The sequence below is a fragment of the Silene latifolia genome, chromosome 1 (genome assembly GCF_048544455.1).
Source record: "Silene latifolia isolate original U9 population chromosome 1, ASM4854445v1, whole genome shotgun sequence".
NCBI classification, from domain to species: domain Eukaryota; kingdom Viridiplantae; phylum Streptophyta; class Magnoliopsida; order Caryophyllales; family Caryophyllaceae; genus Silene; species Silene latifolia.
The window spans coordinates 34146507-34167820 of NC_133526.1; positions in this window are offsets into that span (position 1 = coordinate 34146507).

The window sequence follows — 21314 nt, forward strand, 5'->3', positions numbered from 1 at the left end:
TTATGCACATGTGAAATTATTATGCTATTATATCAAGGAATTAAAGAAAACAAACGAAAACGAATAAAGTAGACGAATTACAGAGGACAAAGGAAGAAGAAAGGAAGCAGGAACTGCGGCAGCCTCACGAAGAGGCGCAGCAGGCACTGCGCTCCTTCGAAGAGGCGCAGCAGTTGCTGCGTCCTTTCTCGACGGTTATCTTCTGGTAATCCGTAAAAAGGGTTTAAAGCGTAGTTTTAGAAATCTGTTTTAACAAATATTTTCGACATAAACCTTACATTAGTGATACAAAAAGTAAAGAACAATAAATAAAGAAGGATTTACACCTTCAGACTTACATGTTTGACGAAATGAGATGAACTAAGTTTACGATTAGCGATGCTCGACTCGAATGTAACGAAAGTGCCCTCGTAAGAGGAAAACGATTAAGATTAATTAAGTTGATTAGTTGTGGAGTTGGTCAAATTGGTCGGTCATGCAAACGAGGCTGGTACTCAGAAGGATCCGAGCTTACGTGGTCGAATGTTCAAGCACGTAGACGCCAAAAAGTAAGAACGTGGTCTAGAATGCAAAGGGAGAAGATAAGGGCGGAACTCGCGTGAGAAATATGAGGAGCGATGTCTCCTATTTATACTAATCACGTGAAGGAATAGGGTTTTCGGAGAAACTTTGGAAGTGGATCTCGAAAAGATATGAAAAAGATACGAAAAATACGCAGAAAAGGACCTGGGAAGAGGCGCAGCATTCACTGCGTCTCTTGAAAGAGGCACAGCACCTGCTGCGTCTGTTCCCAGGTGGTTTCCTCCTGCGGATGAAAGATTTCCGTGTTTAATTTATGGAATAACGGATTAATTCTATTTCCCTTAATATTTTGTATGAATATTACGGGAAATTGTTTACCAAAGATTAAAGATTGTGAAATATTAATAAAATATGGAATAGAAATATCCGGAACATTCCAGAACATTCTGACTCGGGATTTAACGGTTATCAGAAAATGAAGACGGTTTTAGGCCCGGACTCCAAATGTACTCTAATTACTGTCAAAATGACCGTATCGGCGCGTAGATGACAACTAAGAGGTAGACATCAGTGTTTGAGCAATCACTTGACGATAAACTTACAAACTGTCACAAATCATTCCGCGTACCAAACATGCGGCCCAATCATCACCGGGTGGTTTGCGGGAGGTGCAGAAATGAGGTATCTACAGAGCCCCAACTTTGACTGAGGCTTGGACAAGGTGAAAGTCAAAGTATAGCCATCAGGTCAATCGAAGACTACAACCTGACGACTATGGCGACGCGAGGCGGCTCAAGGGGTCTGAACCAAGGACCTGTCGTCGGGAACATTTTAGAGTCTGTCGACTATCGGGGAGGGTCGTTTAAAGTCCATTAGACTACGTAAGGAGGCTCGCCAGCCATAAGAAGAGATCATACCTGAGACTTCTTCTCGAGATGCTTCCGAAGGTGCGTAGGAGCTAAGGTTAAGCGTAGGAGTTAAGGGTAAGACCTAAAAAGATAAGTAAGGATTGGTGCTAGGGTGTGGGGCCCTAAAGGAAAGCATCGACGGGAAGGAGGCCAAATATAAGTTCAACTAAAGGGTAAATAAGGCTCGAGTGTAGGAACTCTACGGGTTTGGGAACTTCGGGAGAACGACACCTTTATCGCACTCCGCGGGGAAACAAGAAATGTTGCGAGTAGCAGGACACAGGCGGGAACTGCTGGGAGAAATCTGCTGGGGTTGTCTTCAAACAAACTTCGGAGGAACTTGAGAGGGACGATTGCATGTCGTGAACTCTCGTGTTGGGAAATCTTGTCAGGAACTTATCACCATGTCTCGAGAGGGATTGTCGATCCACTTACTCTCGCTGGCAAAATAATCGAGAACTTATCTCCATGTCTCGAGAGGGATTGTTCGTCCGCTTACTCTCGCTGGGGGAATATAATGAAGGCGTGTCGAAACACCTGTGAAGGAATACCTGCTCGTTGTGACAAGCAAAGTCTTGGAAGCGATAAATAACGAATAATAGTCTGCAGTCAGCTTAGAAATGCGGATCTGAAAGAAAGATAATCGTCAAACGGACCAAAAAGATAAAACGGCACCGAGGAAGAGGCGCACCAAAGATGGGCCCACAAATAACGAATTCATAACGAATTTTTGAAAACTCGTATGGAGGGAACCTAAGGAAGAGGCGCAACAAGAGCTGCGTCTCTTGGAAGAGGCACAGCACCTGATGCGTCTATTCCTGGAGGTGTCTTTCCTGCGTAAAAACGCGATAAACAGAGGGACTCAATTCATTATTTCGAAACATAATTTATCCATTTCTCTCTCAAATCTTAACCATTTCCGCCAAAATTTGATCCAAAAGCTTGCATTCGCCATGACTAATCGAGGTATGTATTTCATTCTTGCATTAATCTTCTATAATGGATGAATTTGATCGACAAAATTTAGGGTTTTTAACCCTAAAATGTCGAAAATTTGGGGCCTTTCCCCCAAATGATTTTGCCTTGTAAAATTGACCTTGTAAATGGCTAATTGGTAGTATAAGGATCATAACCATGTATTTGTTTTGAATTTTCGTTGAGTTTTGGGCATTCGAGTGAAATTGAGACGGTTTCACAGCTAAACCATAAATTGCTTCGAAAATGGCCTTAGGACTGCCCATTTGCGATGAAACTTGATATTTGGGATCCTTGGATGATGGGTAAACTTCTTATCATTTCGGAATTTTGGTTTGTGACGGCTTTTTCAAGACACTTTTCTAGGGCATAATCACCATTATAACGAAATGCTGCCGAAATTTCGATTCGAACCCGTAATTAGGCTTCAACTTAGGCTTGACTTGACCCTAATTACCACATGAGTGATCGGTTTTGTGGGAATACGGCCAAAGATGGCGATAAAAGAGCGATTTCAAGGCTTCCGAAAGCTCGAAAATCCTTAAACCAAGGCTTGTCGTCACTTGACGCGGCCTACAATTACTTTAACGTTGCAGGTGACGAGGCTTCTACTTCTGGGAGAGCTCCCATGGAGATAGACACTGCTGTTGACCCTTCTCGTGCTATCGAGAAGGCTTTGGAGGAGGCTTTCACCGCCGCGGTGATGGCTGCTGGGGACGAGGTCCACGAGGAGGAGGCTGTTGAAGAGGAGAAGGCCCCGAGGCGAGCCAACGTTGGGCAAGGTGGTCGTCAGCTGAGGGAAGCACCTGCGTGGGCTGAGACTTGGGAAAGCAGGCACTTGCTTTGGGCTGCGGAGGGTCACCTGTCCTACAGGACGGTGAAGAGCTTGGTAATCTTGAATTCATCACTCATCTTCTTTCATTCCATTTGCTCATATCTTTTCCAATTTTCATTCAAAACTAAAGATAGCTTTTGTTTCAAATAACAATAGGAGGCCGGGAACATCAGGTCGTTCTCGGGTTATACGACGGTGATGGAGTGTTACGAGAGGCTGTCGGCGGAGGAGCGCGCCATGATTGAGCGGGGAAGGTTTGGTGCCCTGGTGCAGGCCTGGAGGGATATCGCGAAGAGGAAGCTGCGAGCTAACCTTAGCCTGGTCCGCGCTTTCTTGGACCGATTCTGGGATACGACTTCCACTTTTCACATGCCTTTTGGTGAGGTGGGAGTCACGTTGGAGGATTACGGCATGATCTCTGGTCTGTGGTGTGGGACTGAGGAGGTGGAGTGGACGGAGACTGCCATGAGGGTGGACTCGGCCGAGGCTAGGAGGTTGATCGGCTGGAACTTGTCGCCGAAGGCTGTTACAGTGCCTGGTTTGGTGCCCAGTTCCTATGTCCGAGACTACTTTGCGGGGAAGACCCCGACGCTGGTGGTGATTGACGGGAGAGAGACGGCTCCTCCTCCCTGTCCGGTGAGCCAGAGGGCCCGTTTGTGGCTTTGGTGGTTTCTGTCTTCGATCTACCTCAGAGACAAGGGAGAGAGGCTGTCGACGAAGCTTCTTCCCTTTCTTTCTGACCTGAGCTCCCTTGGGCGTTGGGACTGGGTCACTGCTGGTTTTGCGGTCCTCATCCGCTTCATGAGGGCCATGGTTCGTCCGGAGTTGATGGAGAAGGGGACTTCTCCTGGTGCTGTCGGCCCTGGATTACTGTTGGAGGTATGAACCTTCATTTAGACTAAAATCAATTCTTTTCCTTATTAAATTACGAAAGATCGTTATTGACTATCTTGCTTCACAGGCGTGGGTGTACTCTTACTTTCCGAGCCTCTCGCCCAAGAGGACGGAGCCGCTGGAGAAGGCCTATCCCGTCATGAGGGATTGGGTGATGTGTCGGACGAGGAGCAAGCGTTCCTCTCACGTTGTTTACCGGCGGGACGTGAACGCTCTTCAGCTGGACAGCGTGAGCATCCCACTTATATTCGTTTTGCTTCTTCATTGCTTTTTAACCGATCATAAGAATGATTCCTTGTTTGTCTGTCCCTAGTGGGTGCCCAGGCCTTGGGCGGAGTACGCTGGCGCGCCTCCTTTTGTGGCTGAGGTCCTTCGACCTAGGAGCTCGAGCCGGCTGCTGTTGAGGACGTCGATGGGTCCTGTGTGGTACTTGGGCGAGCACTTGGCTCGTCAGTGCTCTCGGGATGTCTTGACGGTTCCCATAGATCCTCCTAGGACGATGTTCAGGGAGCCTTCTGAGGCTGAGAGGGAGGCTGACTTGGCTGGCGTTGGTGGTGACGCCCTCCTTCTTCCTGGTGAGGACTACTCGGCGTTCCTCTACGGGAGGTTGGCGTACTGGCCGGTTGTGGTGAGCATCTTACACTCCTTTATTCTTGATTTTGAGAATACGATGAAAGATCATCAATTAACGAGAAACATTTGACTTTGCAGGAGGTCGAGGCGGCGGGCATCGAGCCCCCAGAGTACCCCGAGACCCTCGAGTACACTGACGCGACCGGGAGGACGACGATCTCCGAGCTGCGTGACTTTGACGTGGCTGTGACGGATGCTGGCTTGGATGATTGGCAGCATCTGATTCGGAGGGTGAGCCTCTAATTTTCATGATTTTTGTGTAAGAACACATTTGATTGAACTTATTCAATTATTGAGAACTTCTTTTTGAAAATACAGGTTGCACCGTCTCGGTTTGTGGCGTTATGGAGGGTAGCCAACCGGCTGCGAGCTACTGCCGTCGAGGCACTTGTCGACGGTCGAGGTCGTCAGGTATGAACCTTGTGTCTATTTCATTTTTTAACTTTGATTTTCAAACTTTTCTTGTAATTGCTTGAAATGATTGACATGAGCCAATTTTGTTGTTTGCAGGGGGATCGTGAGCTGGAGCGAGAGTTGGCCCAGTCTCGGGAGGAGACAGCTCGCTTGTTGAGGGAGCTCGAGGTTCGCGACGCCGAGGTTGCTGCTCTCGAGGTGAGAGTTGCGGAGCTAGATGGCGACCGGCAGTAGTTTTGTTTTGATGTTGTTTGTTGTTGGCTGTACTTTGCATATTTGTACATTTTAGGACCTTCATTTTGGACATTTTGGACTTTGCTTGGGGCTCGAGCCCCCAGTTTGTTGTACATTTCCCTTTTTTGGTTGTATATATGATGGCCTGAGTGCCTTTGCTGCTGGGTTGCGTTGCTTGTATCTGCAGGTTAGCTTTGAACACGTTTGGTAGATGACGGTTTATGCCGTCATGCTGCCGAAATTTACATAGAAATTACATATAACACACATTTGTATATACATATGGCCTAAATTAGCCAAAACGAATGACTCAAAAGTGCAAAAAAAATGCAAGAGAAAGTGCTAAAAATGCAAAAAAATTGCCGAAAATGACCGGACGGTAGGGAGGGTTACCCCTAAAAAAATGAAAAAAAAATAGAAATCTATAAGTTAGAAATGAAATGATAAAAATATAAATAAAAGAAATATATCTAAATTTTGAAATAAATTACATTAAAATGAAAATTATTCCCTAAAATGAAAATGTACAAGTGTGTTAAAATGACGAAAATGCTGATATTGCCTCGAAATGCATGCCCGCGGATTTAGGAAACACGAAATATGGCAATTTTCACGTATTTACCAAAATAATAACCCGTAGGAATAGGAAATTATTTTCCAAGGAATTTAGGAAAGATCCAATGCGGAAAATCACAGAAACCTGCTGCGCCTCTTCCCAGTTGTGTCTGTTCTGGCAGATTTTAGGAAACAGAGTTTAGTATAAACAGAGACGTTGATAGAGGTTTTATTCACACAATTCTTTCGTCTCTTCTTCGTCTTATTACATAAAATTCTCAATATAATCACTCATCATGAATACTTTGTAGATTCGCCTAAAAGAGTGGACCAATGAGTTTTCCAACATGGAGAAGCACGACATGGGCGCTTATAATCTTGGATCGTTATTGAGTTTGAAGCTTATCAAGGTTGTCAAACCATTCTTAGATGCTTGTCTTGATTATTGGGACCCAAATTATCATGTCTTTGCGTTCCCCGGAGGCGACATTTGCCCATTTCCTGAAGAAATTGCTGCGATCGGTGGATGGGACCCAGAACACTTGCTTGCCATTCCTTCTACTTCGCAAGGGTATAAGAGCAAATTTAGAGACTTGCTTGGGTTGCCAAGAGTTGAGGTGGACCGTTTAGTGACCTCAAAAGGAGTGCGAATGTTGGACTTCATTGATCGATTCATTAACAGGGCCGACCCCACCATTTTTTATGTTGCTAGGCGAAGGGCATTCGGATTTTGTTTTTTGCATGTATATGTCCTTCAAGGGCATGTCGATGAAGACTTGAGAGGTGATCCCCGTCTCCTGGGCCTAGTTGAGCAAATGGAGTCTGCAGAGCCCAAAGATGTTTATGCTTAGGAGAGATCCTATTGGGCTTGGATAATAGGAAAGCCAATCGCGACCTACCGTACTTGGGAAATCCCGTTATTTTGCAGGTAAAAGAACGCTTACTTTTTTTTCTTTTTTTTTCTCTCTTTTTTTTCCTTTTCGTTTTTTTTTTCTTGTTCTCTTTTTTTCGTTTTTTTTCTTTTTTTTTTCTTTCTTTTTTTTTCGTTCTAATACCCGCTTTTGGTAGGTTTGGCTTATGGAGCGTCTTCGATTGATCGAGCCCCCAGTTCATGTTCCTTCTTATCATGCTCGTTCGATTGCAATGAGGACCAGGCTTTACATGGTGGACTTCACTCGAGTCTGCAATTATTGGGAGAACAAATTGAAGAGTGATGATGGCCCCTTGATTAGGTGGATTGTACCATGGTGGCACCTCAAATCTGTCACTGGAGTGTCTTCCTTGGATCCTACCCGATCTGTGTGCATTCCTGGCTTGGAATTCATGGTATGCATCTTCCCGGAAAGGCTGAGGAGACAGGTTGGACTAAAGCAGACAATCCCGAAGCTTGACACATCCCCGTGATCGCTAGTGGCGCTTACTACTGAGAGTCGAAGGGAGTGGGCCATTAAATGGGCTCAAAGAAATGTATGGTTCTTGAACTCTTCTGTTAGTGCCTTATGAGTGTCGGACTCTTATCTGCGATGGAGGAAAGCTACTACTCCGGAAAAGCGCGAGAGATTGAGGAAGCGCGAGCCTGTTGACTACAAGGTGAGCGAGGTGGAAAAGGAGAAAGAGAAGCACCTGACTGAGGGAGCCGGGTTTCGAGTTGTTCATCCTTCGAAGAAACCGAAGACCTCTCCTGTCGTGGACAAAGTGATTGACAAGAGTAGGAAAGCTAGGCCTCGAGAAAGACCGTTGGTGATTAGGTCCGAAGTGGCGCAAGAGCGTCCGGCTCGAGGTCGTGACAAGAAGTATGACAAAAATGACAAAGGCAAAGGGAAAATGGAAGAGTAGCCTAAGTCTTTTTTATTATTTATTATTATTATTATTGTAATTAAAAGGTGGGGTTTTTAGAATCCTAGCCTATTTTTTATTTTTATTATGTAATGTATTATTATTAGAAAATGATTGAAATAAAAAAGGTTAACTGGTTATGAAACCGTTGTGATTTTCTATTTATTATTCTTGTCGAATTCCAAATGCAATGCAAATGTCCTTCTATTTACATTTTGAAATTAATGGGTTGTATCCTGTGAAGGATTGCCTGCGTATTCATTAAGAAAATGAAATCAAACCCTTGCGCGTAGTTCGAATAAATGTAAAAGAATAATTGTTCTAAGCAAGAGCTTGTAATGAACTTAGAAAATAAGCATGAGCTTTTTACTTACTCTGAAGGTGCAGTTTAGTTTATTTGATTATATGAGGATGACAAATTTGTCAAAATGCAAGAGCAGAGTGACATTAGCTTATTTCAGCTTGGCCAAGGGCCGTTTATTTAGTGCCACAAGAGCGACACGTGAGGTTACGCGAGGCGCGTTTTTGTTCCTATTCTAGGCATAATACCGCTTTAGTTGGTCGAGGTTTGTTGGGTTGGAAAATTCATTCCCATCTAAGTCTAGGATTCTAACCGCACCCCCTAGAAGTATGGACTTGACTAGAAATGGCCCGGCCCAATTAGGTTTGAATTTTCCCCGTGGATCAACAGGTAAAAGAGCTCTAATCGACTTGAGTACTAAGTCTCCTTCCTTGATGTTTCTTGGCTTAACCCTTTTGTTGAAAGCTCGTTTGATACGTGCTTGATATGTTTGGACATTATGCAAGGCGTGTAGCCTACGTTCATCCAGGAGGATGAGTTCTTCATATCTATCCCTCTTCCAATCGGCTTCCGGGATTTGACTTTCGAGTAAGATACGCAAGGATGGTATTTCTAACTCGACTGGTTGTACAGCTTCCATGCCGTAGGTCAAATAGAAAGGGGTGGCCCCAGTGGGCGTCCTAACAGATGTGCGATATCCTCACAAAGCAAAGGGTATCTTGCTTGGCCAATCTCGATAGTTGTCAATCATTTTCTTGAGAATTGTGACAACGTTCTTGTTTGCTGCCTCTACCGCGCCATTAGTCTGTGGTCTATATGGCGAAGAGTGGTGATGCCTAATTTTGTACTTGGCTAGCAATTGCTCAGTCTCGGCTTGGAAATGTGATCCATTATCACTAATGATCTCATGTGGGCAACCGTATCGACAGATGATGTTGTTTTGTATGAACTTTGCCACGTTTTTAGCCGTGAGACTAGTGTAGGAAGCCGCTTCTACCCATTTGGTGAAATAGTCGATTGCCACTAGGATGAAACAGTGACCTCCTGTTCCGGCTGGGGTTATCTTCCCGAATATATCAATTCCCCAGGCAGAAAATGGCCAAGGAGATGTCGTTGTATAAAGTAATGAAGGAGGGACATGCTGTACATTCCCGAAGATTTGGCAGTTGTGGCAATGTCTTACATATTTGATGCAATCAGATTCCATTGTGGTCCAATAATACCCCAAACATGTGATATTCTTTGCCATCATGGGCCCACTCATGTGAGGACCGCTGATACGTGTCGTTAGCGCATACAAATTAATAATTTATAAACCTTACTCTGCATAAAATTCATGTTAAATATAGGTAGTATAGTAAAAGTAAGGGTCGATCCCACGGAGAGATTATTTATTCAATGTTAAAAGACAACTACTCAGCGGACAATATGCAAGTGTATTATTTACAAGTAACGAGTTAGCTATTGACAGTATTAACATTATGTACGAAGAGGGGGGGTTCTTTTAATGTTTCGATTGGAGAATAATAAGCTAATACCAGTCCTACTACTCACTAGTGAAGCAAGCATGACGTTTAAGCACATGTTTCTCAGATTCAATTAATAACTTAGTTAACTCGTCGATTCCTCTAGCGAATATTTAAGTCAATAACAGTTAATCAGAGAACTTAGCCGCTAAATCCTCCCTATCAATCCTTAGTTTTAACCAATGGCGAGCCGCTCGACTACCAGTTCTAGCTAACCAATTCTACGCAAGTTGCAAAGTTCCGCAAATTAGTTAACTGCATTAAGTACTAGAAAGACGTCATTAACCCTAATTAATTAGTCAGACCAAATTATACTCCTAATTCAATCTAGCGACATCATTGCAGTCCCAAATTAAATTAGTTGCTACTATGTTGTACGATTTAACGCCGCTAAAATAACACAACTAGCTAACGGTTCAAACTACTAAGCAAATTAAGCAAATAATTGCAGCCAACGGAATGAATCGGAAACAATATGAACGAGTATAATATGAATACTACTAACTCAATAATGCTAGAATTGACATCAAACTTTATGATAACTGAAAGATTAAATCATCCAAGGTTTAAAAGAAAACTAGTAAACTGAAATTAACAAGCTAAAGGAGTGGAGAACTTAATAATTAAGACCGAAGAATGCCTCCTTGGTTCGGTTGCAAGCCTCTGCAAGTGCTTTCTCCTTCTTCCTTCGAATTGAAGCCGCTTCAATCGATGGACTGCTCCTATCTCCGATCGCCGTCAATCTCGCTCACTAGTAATTTGGGTATTTCGTATAAACTTGCTTGCCCCAATTAGGATTAAGGAACCGGGTATTTATACTCGGACAAAGTCGGTCTTTGTGACAGATTTGGGAACAAATTTTTGCAGCAATAGGATAGAGTTTGTGATTGAATTAAGGTTAGAGATAGAAATTGAATTTGAGATGAAGACGGAGTACCATGGATAATCTTTCGCTCAGCAGCTTGACCTTCGTCTGCTTCTTTGTTGAACTCCCAATCTCTCGCCCAATTTCCTAATTCATGGGCTGCCGAACTTGCGAAATTAATTAATAATTACGTACGTGCCTGCTTGCGTGCTTCTTTATTTCATATGCTTCGTTCTTATTACGTTCCCTTGGTCCGTTTTACACATACTTGAGTCATACTTTTAATCCATTAAGCTTGTCATTCGGCCCATTATCTTCCGTCTTGTAATCTGCTATACCAAAACACACTAAATAAGCCCATTTACATCTAAAATAATAATAACATTAATTAAATCTCAAAACTAACGAATATATAATAATATAGCTCAAATAATACGAAAGACGACACTAATAATATACGGATATGGGATAAAAACATATATAATTATGGGCTTATCAAATTCCCCCACACTTAGCTTATTGTCGCCCTCGACAATAACAAATCATGAGCTATAAGTAAATTATCAACCTCAAAAATTCTAGACATAAGATAGAATATAGGGATAAATGGCATGGTATACAACTCATAGCTATCCATACTATTGACTCACTTAAATAGCATTTATGCAACAAATCAACACCAATGCTAAGGAAACAAATTCCATAGCGGGAAAAATACGAACTCAGATGCAAACGAATAGGACAATGACACTACTACTGAACCGTCGACCTTGCCAGACTTATACATGTTGGACTCTCGCGGTTCGCTCATCACTCGTTATAACAATAGGTGAGTATAATGTGAAAGAGAGAGAAAATATGAGTCACTCACCTAACTCGACTTATAAAAACATGCATGCAATCTAACATGAAATCGATCTCTACAACCATACATACGCATTCCAACCAAACGAGAACCAAGACACATGCCGAGGACTTACAAGAGGTGCGAGATAAGGTAATTGGGTGAAAAGGGGCAAATATTTTTGGATATGTGGAGGTAAAAGTCAAGCTAGTACCGACCGTAACCAAGATTACACGTATTCCGCTTAGAAACCCAACTTACAAAGTGATAAACGATGCCATACATGGCATAAACTCACGCACAACAGAGATAACTCCTCATATGTAGAATATACTGTCAAGAATAGGAGTTTAATTATAAGGGATTTTTTTTTTCTTTTTTTTCTATAATGCTTTTTTTTTTTTTTTGCTTTTTTTTTTTTTAAACATCTCTTTTTTTTTCATTCATTCTTTTCATTCTCCTCTTGTTCTTTCTTCTTCTTTTTCCTTCCATATTCTTCAATTCCCTTTTTAAGATAATAATAGCACGATACCAAAAATGACCACAAAGAACGTGCCAAACACATCAACTAGACTAGCTTGACTAGGGTAGGCTATTTAGGAATGTAGTTGATCGAATGGGTCAAAACAAGTCAATTTGGCTAAGTGAAGTTCAATGGTATAACAAAAGGGAAATGTTGCCTCTCCACATGTGTCACCGCCACAAACCCGAATGCATACAGGTTAAGAGACAAATTTCATGCTTATGCAATTTGATGTTACATGCCTCATAAGGAGTACTACTCTCATCCTATAAATAGAAACCGATCATAGATGTCATCGGTTTTGAAGGCTCTAAATCTCAGAAATTTTAGTAGTTTGCCAACATTTTAGTCAAGTCTATTCGTTCAGTAGTATCGGTCACACACTCGTAGATATGCAAATGAGTATACAAAAGATAAGTGCTGAAAATGCAAAGCTAAAGTGAGAATCCAAAAGCATAAAAGCAGTTTTATCATCGTTGTATCACCATTCCGACTCCCTTATCCTAGTTAGTCTTATAAAAACAGAGGTTATTTTTAATTCTGACCGAATTTTGACAGCATCTCCCCTAAAAAAGCAAATTTTTTAAGTAAGCCAGTTTTTAAGTAACCCAGTTTTTAGGCCTTGCCTCTCCCCCTCACTTGAACTCGACATCGTCCTCGATGTTCATCATATATAAAAAGTAAGAGGGAAGAAGGAACTTAGCGGATTCATGTGAAGTTCACAGCAAGATGCTCCAAATTTGGTTATGATAATGCTCTGTCCTGGCAGCCAAATAAACTCTCAGTAGCAGCAGTACAGCAAGTACAGGTAAGGAAGGTGCCCATTAGTGAATTTTTTAGCCTCCAAGTAGTACCGATCAACGTAGGACCATGGCTTCCAGCAAGGCAGCAGTGCCTTTTTTTTTAATCAAGTTGAAACCCAATCAGCTATATGCATCCCGAATCCTGAAAAATGAAACACTCGACCAAGGCAAGTGAAACAGAAAGCAAGCAAAATACCCTGAAAATCAGCAGGAATAGTAGTAAAATCTCTTTTTGTATTTTTATATTTTTTTAATTTTTTTTTTGTGCTACCGACACTATTAACATCCCCCTACAAAGGTAGCGAAACTCGGGGAGGCACTGAAGCCGACTCAACGAAAGCATATAAAATAAACACACATGAAAACAATAAATAAGTAAACTTGGGTTGCCTCCCAAGAAGCGCCTTGGTTTATGTCGTGGCTCGACATAGTTCCCCAACTAATCTATGGTTCCTCGAGTAAGACTTCTTCCAGCACCATTACCTCACTCCTTTCGTAAAAGGGCTTCAGCCTGTGACCATTCACCTTAAAAGTCTGGTTAGTATCAATACTTCGTATTTCAACAGCTCCATGGGGGAAAATATTAGTAATAACATAAGGGCCCAACCATCGTGATCTGAGCTTTCCAGAAAACAACTTTAAACGAGAATTAAACAATAACACCTTCTGTCCGACTCTAAAAGACCTTCGAGCAATGTTCTGATCATGAAAAACCTTTGCCCTCTCCTTATAGTTCCTAGCATTCTCATACGACTCTAATCTCAGTTCCTCTAACTCTTGTAATTGCAATTTCCGTTCTTGGCCAGCCAGGTCGTAGTCTAAGTTACATTGTTTCACTGCCCATTCAGACTTATGTTCCAATTCTACTGGTAAATGACATGCTTTTCCAAAAACTAGTCTATAGGGTGACATTCCAATAGGGGTTTTATAAGCAGTTCTATAAGCCCAGGCTGCATCATCAACTCGTAAGCTCCAGTCTTTTCTAGTTGGGTTAACCATCTTCTCTAAAATTGACTTAATTTCCCTATTAGACACTTCAGCCTGCCCGTTGGTTTGCGGGTGGTATGCAGTAGCAATCCTATGAAAAACATGGTATTTACGAAGCAATGTTGCCATCATATGATTACAGAAATGGGTACCACGGTCACTAATGAGTGCTTTAGGAATTCCAAATCTGTTTAAAATGCGACTCTTTATAAACTTCACTACAGTCTTAGCATCATCACACTTAGTAGCCTTCACTTCGACCCACTTAGAAACGTAGTCAACAGCAAGCAAAATATAAAGATAGCCATGCGACACAGGAAAGGGACCCATAAAGTCTATACCCCAAATATCAAATATTTCACACACAATAATTCCATGTTGAGGCATCTCAGTTCTTCTAGTTAAATTACCAGTCTTCTGACAGCGTTCACAAGATTTACAAAAGGTAAAAGCATCTCGATGTAGTGTGGGCCAATAGAATCCACACTCTAGAACCTTGTGCGCTGTTCTTTTAGGGCCAAAGTGACCTCCTGTTTCCAAACTATGACAGAAAGTTAGAATGGACTGCACTTCAGACTCGTCAATACATCTCCTAATAATTTGGTCACTACATCTTTTCCACAAATATGGGTCATCCCAATAATAATGCTTTGATTCAGTTTTTATTTTTTCTCTCTGTGCCCTAGACAATGTGGAAGGAAAAGAAGTAGTTACCAAATAATTTACCATATCAGCATACCATGGAGTTGCTTCATGACGCAAGGAATACAATTGTTCATCAGGGAAGAACTCAGTCACCATAGGCCAGTCTTCCTTAGGGACTATTCTACTTAAATGATCAGCAACTAGGTTTTCAGCTCCCTTTTTATCTCTAATTTCTAGGTCAAATTCTTGTAATATGGCATCCAGCGTAGCAATCGTGGTTTAGACTCTTTCTTTTTTAAGAGATATTTTAATGCCGAATGGTCAGAATAGACTATCACGTGAGTGCCTAGCAAATATGGTCTGAACTTTTCAAGCGCATAAATTACAGCATACATTTCTTTCTCAGTAACTGTATAGTTACATTGGGCAGGGTCTAGTAATTTTGAAGCATAGTGAATAGCATATGACTCTATCAGCTTTTTGACCAAGGACCGCTCCTACTGCTTTATCGCTAGCGTCACACATAATTTCAAAAGGTAAGTTCCAGTCAGGTGGGCGCATAACAGGGGCAGAAGTCAGTCTGTCTTTTAGAGTGTCAAAGGCTTCTTTACATGCATCATCAAACACAAAGGCAACACCTTTAGCAAGTAAAGAACACAACGGGGATGAAATTTTCGAAAAATCTTTAATGAAACGTCTGTAAAACCCCGCGTGACCTAAGAAGGATCTAATCTCTCGCACACAAGTAGGGTATGGCAGAGAACTTATGACATCAATTTTTGCTTTGTCTACTTCTAAACCTTTAGAACTCACAATATGACCCAAGACGACTCAGAATAATTTTGAAAATTTTGTTGTGGTCTAGGTCCCGAACCATACCTTAAATTGGGGTGATCCTTCCAACCCTCATTATAAGTGTTTGAGAGAGGGTCATATTTTCTTTGTTGATTATTAAACCCACCCAAAGCATTAACCTGTTCAGGATTAGCAATAATAAACGGCTGACCAGCAGTGTCAGTGTACACAATATCAGAATTCATTGAACAGACAGTTGGTTTAGACTGGTCAGAGACGAGTTTCGAAACTAAAGTAGTAAGAGTAGCAATTTGTTAGGCATTTTCTTGCATTTGATCCTTAATAGATGTAATGTCAACATTATTTACCCCACTAGCTTCTCCTACATCTCTCCTAGTACCAAACTGTTGGGTGTTTAATGCCATATTATTTATCAAATTTCTAGCTTTTGTGGGTGTTTTTTCAGCTAAAGACCCACCACTAGCAGCATCAATGTAACCGCGATCTTTAGTTAAAAGACCTTCATAGAAATAAAACAGGAGGAGTTGTTCAATGATTTGGTGTTGGGGACAAGATGCACATAAACGATTAAATCTTTCCCAATATTCGCATAAGGACTCATCCCGGCCCTGTTTTATACCACTTATCTCTTTTCTTATTGACGCGACTCTACTAGCTGGTTGAAATTTTTCTAGAAAAGCAATTTTAAGTTTATCCCAGCTAGTGATTGAACCAGGTGGCAAGTAAAACAGCCATTCTTTAGCAGACTCCTCTAATGAGAATGGAAAAGAACGTAATTTAATATCCTCAGGTTTTACCCCCTCACTCTCCATAGATGAACATGCCAGGTCAAATGCAACTAAATGCATGTTAGGTAACTCATTTGATCGACCATAAAACTTAGGGAGTAAATTAAGAAAACTGGAATTTAATTTTAAAGGCTTTTGAAGAGTAGGAAATACGATACTCAGAGGAGTTGTGGTCACATCAGGCGTGGCCAGCTGCTTCAGTGTCTTTTCAGCCATTTTAATTTCTTCTTCGCAAAAGAACTTGTCCAGGTGTAAGGCTTCTTCCGCTTTCTTTTCCAAGAACTCTTTCCTCAGCCTCCTTGCTGTCTTCTCTATCTCTGGATCAAAAGTCACTGGTCCCTTTGAGCGACGAGTGTTGTGCATACACCTATAAAAGTGAACATGAGATAATGTCAGCAATTGGTTCATCCGTGATAGTCCACAACAAGCTAAGTGTATGCAGATTAGACAAGTACAGTTATGCTCTATTCTCACATGTTCTGATATATTTTCTGAGGTACTCCCATGTACATTAAGTAATCAGTATAAATGCATTGAAATTCAGGCTTGAAGCAAAAATAAGTGACTAGTAGTACTTAATGTCGACATAGGAGCAGCATATTAGTAACCCAGTAAAAACAATAGCTAGATAGACGGGCACAACTTGAGAGCATAAATGTGCACACATGGGAATGAGCAAAAGGAAGCATATTTCAGTAGCATTCTAATAAATAGGCCTCATTATTAAGTTAGATATAAAGAACTTTCACATATACACTAAAAATAAGGTTTTTAAAAAAAAATAAAAGTAAAAATAAAATAAAGTTATACTGCACAGAATATTATCATACACCAATAATAGTTGATAGTATTGAACGAAAAATAATATAATCTCCCCGGCAACGGCGCCAAAATTTGATACGTGTCGTTAGCGCATACAAATTAATAATTTATAAACCTTACTCTACATAAAATTCATGTTAAATATAGGTAGTATAGTAAAAGTAAGGGTCGATCCCACGGAGAGATTATTTATTCAATGTTAAAAGACAACTACTCAAATGGACAATATGCAAGTGTATTATTTACAAGTAAGAGTTAGCTATTGACAGTATTAACATTATGTACGAAGAGGGGGGGTTCTTTTAATGTTTCGATTGGAGAATAATAAGCTAATACCAGTCCTACTACTCACTAGTGAAGCAAGCATGACGTTTAAGCACATGTTTCTCAGATTCAATTAATAACTTAGTTAACTCGATTCCTCTAGCGAATATTTAAGTCAATAACAGTTTAATCGTAGAGAACTTAGCCGCTAAATCCTCCCTATCAATCCTTAGTTTTAACCAGTAGCGAGCCGCTCGACTACCAGTTCTAGCTAACCAATTCTACGCAAGTTGCAAAGTTCCGCAAATTAGTTAACTGCATTAAGTACTAGAAAGACGTCATTAACCCTAACCAATTAATTAGTCAGACCAAATTATACTCCTAATTCAATCTAGCGACATCATTGCAGTCCCAAATTAAATTAGTTGCTACTATGTTGTACGATTTAACGCCGCGCTAAATAACACAACTAGCTAACGGTTCAAACTACTAAGCAAATTAAGCAAATAATTGCAGCCAACAGAATGAATCGGAAACAATATGAACGAGTATAATATGAATACTACTAACTCAATAATGCTAGAATTGACATCAAACTTTATGATAACTGAAAGATTAAATCATCCAAGGTTTAAAAGAAAACTAGTAAACTGAAATTAACAAGCTAAAGGAGTGGAGAACTTAATAATTAAGACCGAAGAATGCCTCCTTGGTTCGGTTGCAAGCCTCTGCAAGTGCTTTCTCCTTCTTCCTTCGAATTGAAGCCGCTTCAATCGATGGACTGCTCCTATCTCCGATCGCCGTCAATCTCGCTCACTAGTAATTTGGGTATTTCGTATAAACTTGCTTGCCCCAATTAGGATTAAGGAACCGGGTATTTATACTCGGACAAAGTCGGTCTTTGTGACAGATTTGGGAACAAATTTTTGCAGCAATAGGATAGAGTTTGTGATTGAATTAAGGTTAGAGATAGAAATTGAATTTGAGATGAAGACGGAGTACCCATGGATAATCTTTCGCTCAGCAGCTTGACCTTCGTCTGCTTCTTTGTTGAACTCCCAATCTCTCGCCCAATTTCCTAATTCATGGGCTGCCGAACTTGCAAAATTAATTAATAATTACGTACGTGCCTGCTTGCGTGCTTCTTTATTTCCTATGCTTCGTTCTTATTTTGTTCCCTTGGTCCGTTTTACACATACTTGAGTCATACTTTTAATCCATTAAGCTTGTCATTCGGCCCATTATCTTCCGTCTTGTAATCTGCTATACCAAAACACACTAAATAAGCCCATTTACATCTAAAATAATAATAACATTAATTAAATCTCGAAACTAACGAATATATAATAATATAGCTCAAATAATACGAAAGACGACACTAACAATATACGGATATGGGATAAAAACATATATAATTATGGGCTTATCAACCGCATTCTCCATTATGGACTTCTTCCATCAATTTCCGTGCCTGTGAATGATCAAGGCAACGTAGGATTACACCAAGAGGTGTTCTTTTGTATAACTCTCCTTGCATGAGAACGTATTGGGAAGCTAGTAGGCGTATAGCACGTTGTCCCCTTTTGTCCATATCCGGTGGATAGGTACCGTTGAGCTTGAAATTTAGGATTGCTTGGAACCATGGTTCCTGTGTGATTTCCTCTTCATCGGTGATTTGGTGGACATAAGCTGGCTCTGACCGTCGTTCGATACATAAAGGTATTTCCACCATGTCATCTGGCATGTTAATCAAAGATGCAAGTTTTGCAACAGCATCTGCAAATTGATTTTCTTCCCGAGGTAGGTGTAGATAGGTCACGTGATCAAAGAATTGGCCAACTTGATCTATTCTAGCTTGATAAGGTGCTAGGCTTTCGCTTCGGATTTTCCAAGATCCCGTAACTTGATTGATGATCAGGGATGAATCCCCATGTACTCGGAGGTTTTTAATTCCTAAGCTCACTGCCGCTTGTAGTCCAATGAGACAAGCGTCGTATTCTGCAGCATTGTTTGTCACCTCGAAGTCGAGTTTGACAGTGATTGGTGTATGCTCGCCTTCAGGAGAAATGAGCAACACTCTTATTCCAAATCCTCTTAAGTTTGATGCTCCATCAAAGTAAAGGTCCCAGGAGTCTACATCAGTTTGGAGTATATCCTCGTCTGGAAATGACCAAGTATCTATTGTTTGTGCATCATTGACGGGATTTTCTGCAAAGAATTCGGCAACGGCGCGCCCTTTTATAACTTTCAGAGGCACGTATTTGAGGTCGAACTCCGAGAACATCAAAGTCCATCTTGTTAGGCGTCCGTTGAGGACGGGTTTCTCGAAGAGGTATTTGACTGGGTCCATTTTGGAGTATATTTTGACGGAGTAGCTAAGCATGTAATGGCATAGCTTCTTCGTTGCCCACACAAGAGCGAGGCATGTCTTTTCGAGTTGTGAGTATTTGCACTCGTACTCAAGGAATTTCTTACTAAGGTAGTAGATAGCCCTTTCCTCCTTTCCTACGGTTTGCGCTAGCATGGCACACATGGTTGTTTCGGTTACTGTGAGATATAAACCAAGAGGTTGATCTCGTTGAGGTGGCATGAGCACTGGTGGTTTAGCTAATATCTCCTTGATTCGGTCAAATGCCTTCTGACAGTCATCATCCCATATGGTGTGATCCATTTTCTTGAGCTTCTTGAAGATAGGTTCACAAATCATGGTGAGTTTCGATATGAATCGACTTATATATTGCACTTTTCCCAAGAATCCTCTGACTTCTTTTTCTATTTGAGGTTGTGGCATTTCGATCAGAGCCTTGATCTTGGAAGGGTCTATTTCTATACCTCTTTGGCTGACAACGTAACCCAGGAGTTTGCTAGATGTTACTCCGAACGCGCACTTCTGAGGATTGAGCCTCATGTTGTATTTTCGTAGCCTTGAGAAGAATTTGCGAAGGTTCGCAATATGCCCTTCTCTATCCTTGGACTTGACAATCATGTCGTCTACGTATACCTCAACTTCTTTGTGCATCATGTCGTGTAAGAGTGTAGTTGCGGTGCGTTGATATGTAGCTCCGGCGTTGATTAACCCAAACGGCATGACCGTATAGCAATAGGTTCCCCATTGAGTGACAAAGGCGGTCTTATGCATGTCTTCTATGGCCATCTTGATTTGGTTATAACCCGCATACCCATCCATGAAGGATAGTAACGCGTGATCTGTGGTATTGTCCACCAATATGTCGATATGTGGTAGAGGGAAGTCATCTTTAGGACTTGCTTTGTTTAAGTCCCTAAAATCAACACAAACACGGATTCTCCCATCCTTTTTGGGTACAGGTACTATGTTAGCTACCCAGTCAGAGTACTCGGAAACTTTGATGAACCCGGCTTTGAATTGCTTATCGACTTCTTCCTTAATCTTGAGAGCCCATTCTGTTCTCATTCGACGAAGCTTCTGTTTCACAGACTTGAAGCCTGGCTTAATTGGGATTCTATGTTCGGCGATATCCCTGTCGATCCCTGACATGTCTTTGTAGGACCAAGCGAAGACGTCTTTGAACTCGTGTAAGAGGTCTATGAAATCGGCCCTTTCGGTAGAGCTCAAGGTAGTCCCTATCCTAAGTTCTTGGGGTTCTAGTTCGGTTCCTACATTGATGGGTTCGGTGTTTTCTATTACTGGTCCCCCTTCCTCTTCTTGTACTATTTCTTTGGCTACGTAGGGCGGTATTTCAATTGAGTCTGGGTCTGGGTCATCCTCAGTATCATCGTAGACAGAATTGCACTCAAGATAACACAAAGAGTAAGCAGAACCTGATTTATTCATATTAAAGTTTGAGAAAAGTTGAAACAAAGAAGCCATCTGATCTGTGGTCAGTGGCGGTAAAGGGACAGTTGTTGGGATATTTCCCGAACTACTGTTACTATTTGAGGCTAAGCTAGGAGAAACAAAGGGAATGGGGGTGACGACGGGAGGAGACTCCTTAGCGACTTCTCTAGACTCCGATTCTGACTCCGACTCTGACTTTGACTCGAATTCATCGTCTTCTGGTTCTCCTTTGAACATCTCTCCTTCTCCAGTGGTGAGCTTGAAGAGTCATCCATGATTGTTGGTCCGCTTGATTGATTTTCTCCATCCTTTCTGCAGGTTCGCGTTAGTTTCTGTGATTAACGCGGTAGGGTTAAAGTGATCTTCTTGAAGTATCATGGTAATGATCTCATCCTGTGCGGCTTTAACAAATCGATCTTCTCCAAATAGTAGACTAACATCTTGTTCGTCTAAGCAAAGTGCTTGACGGGTTTTGACGTTAGGAACCCTTTTTGGAGGAATGAAGTA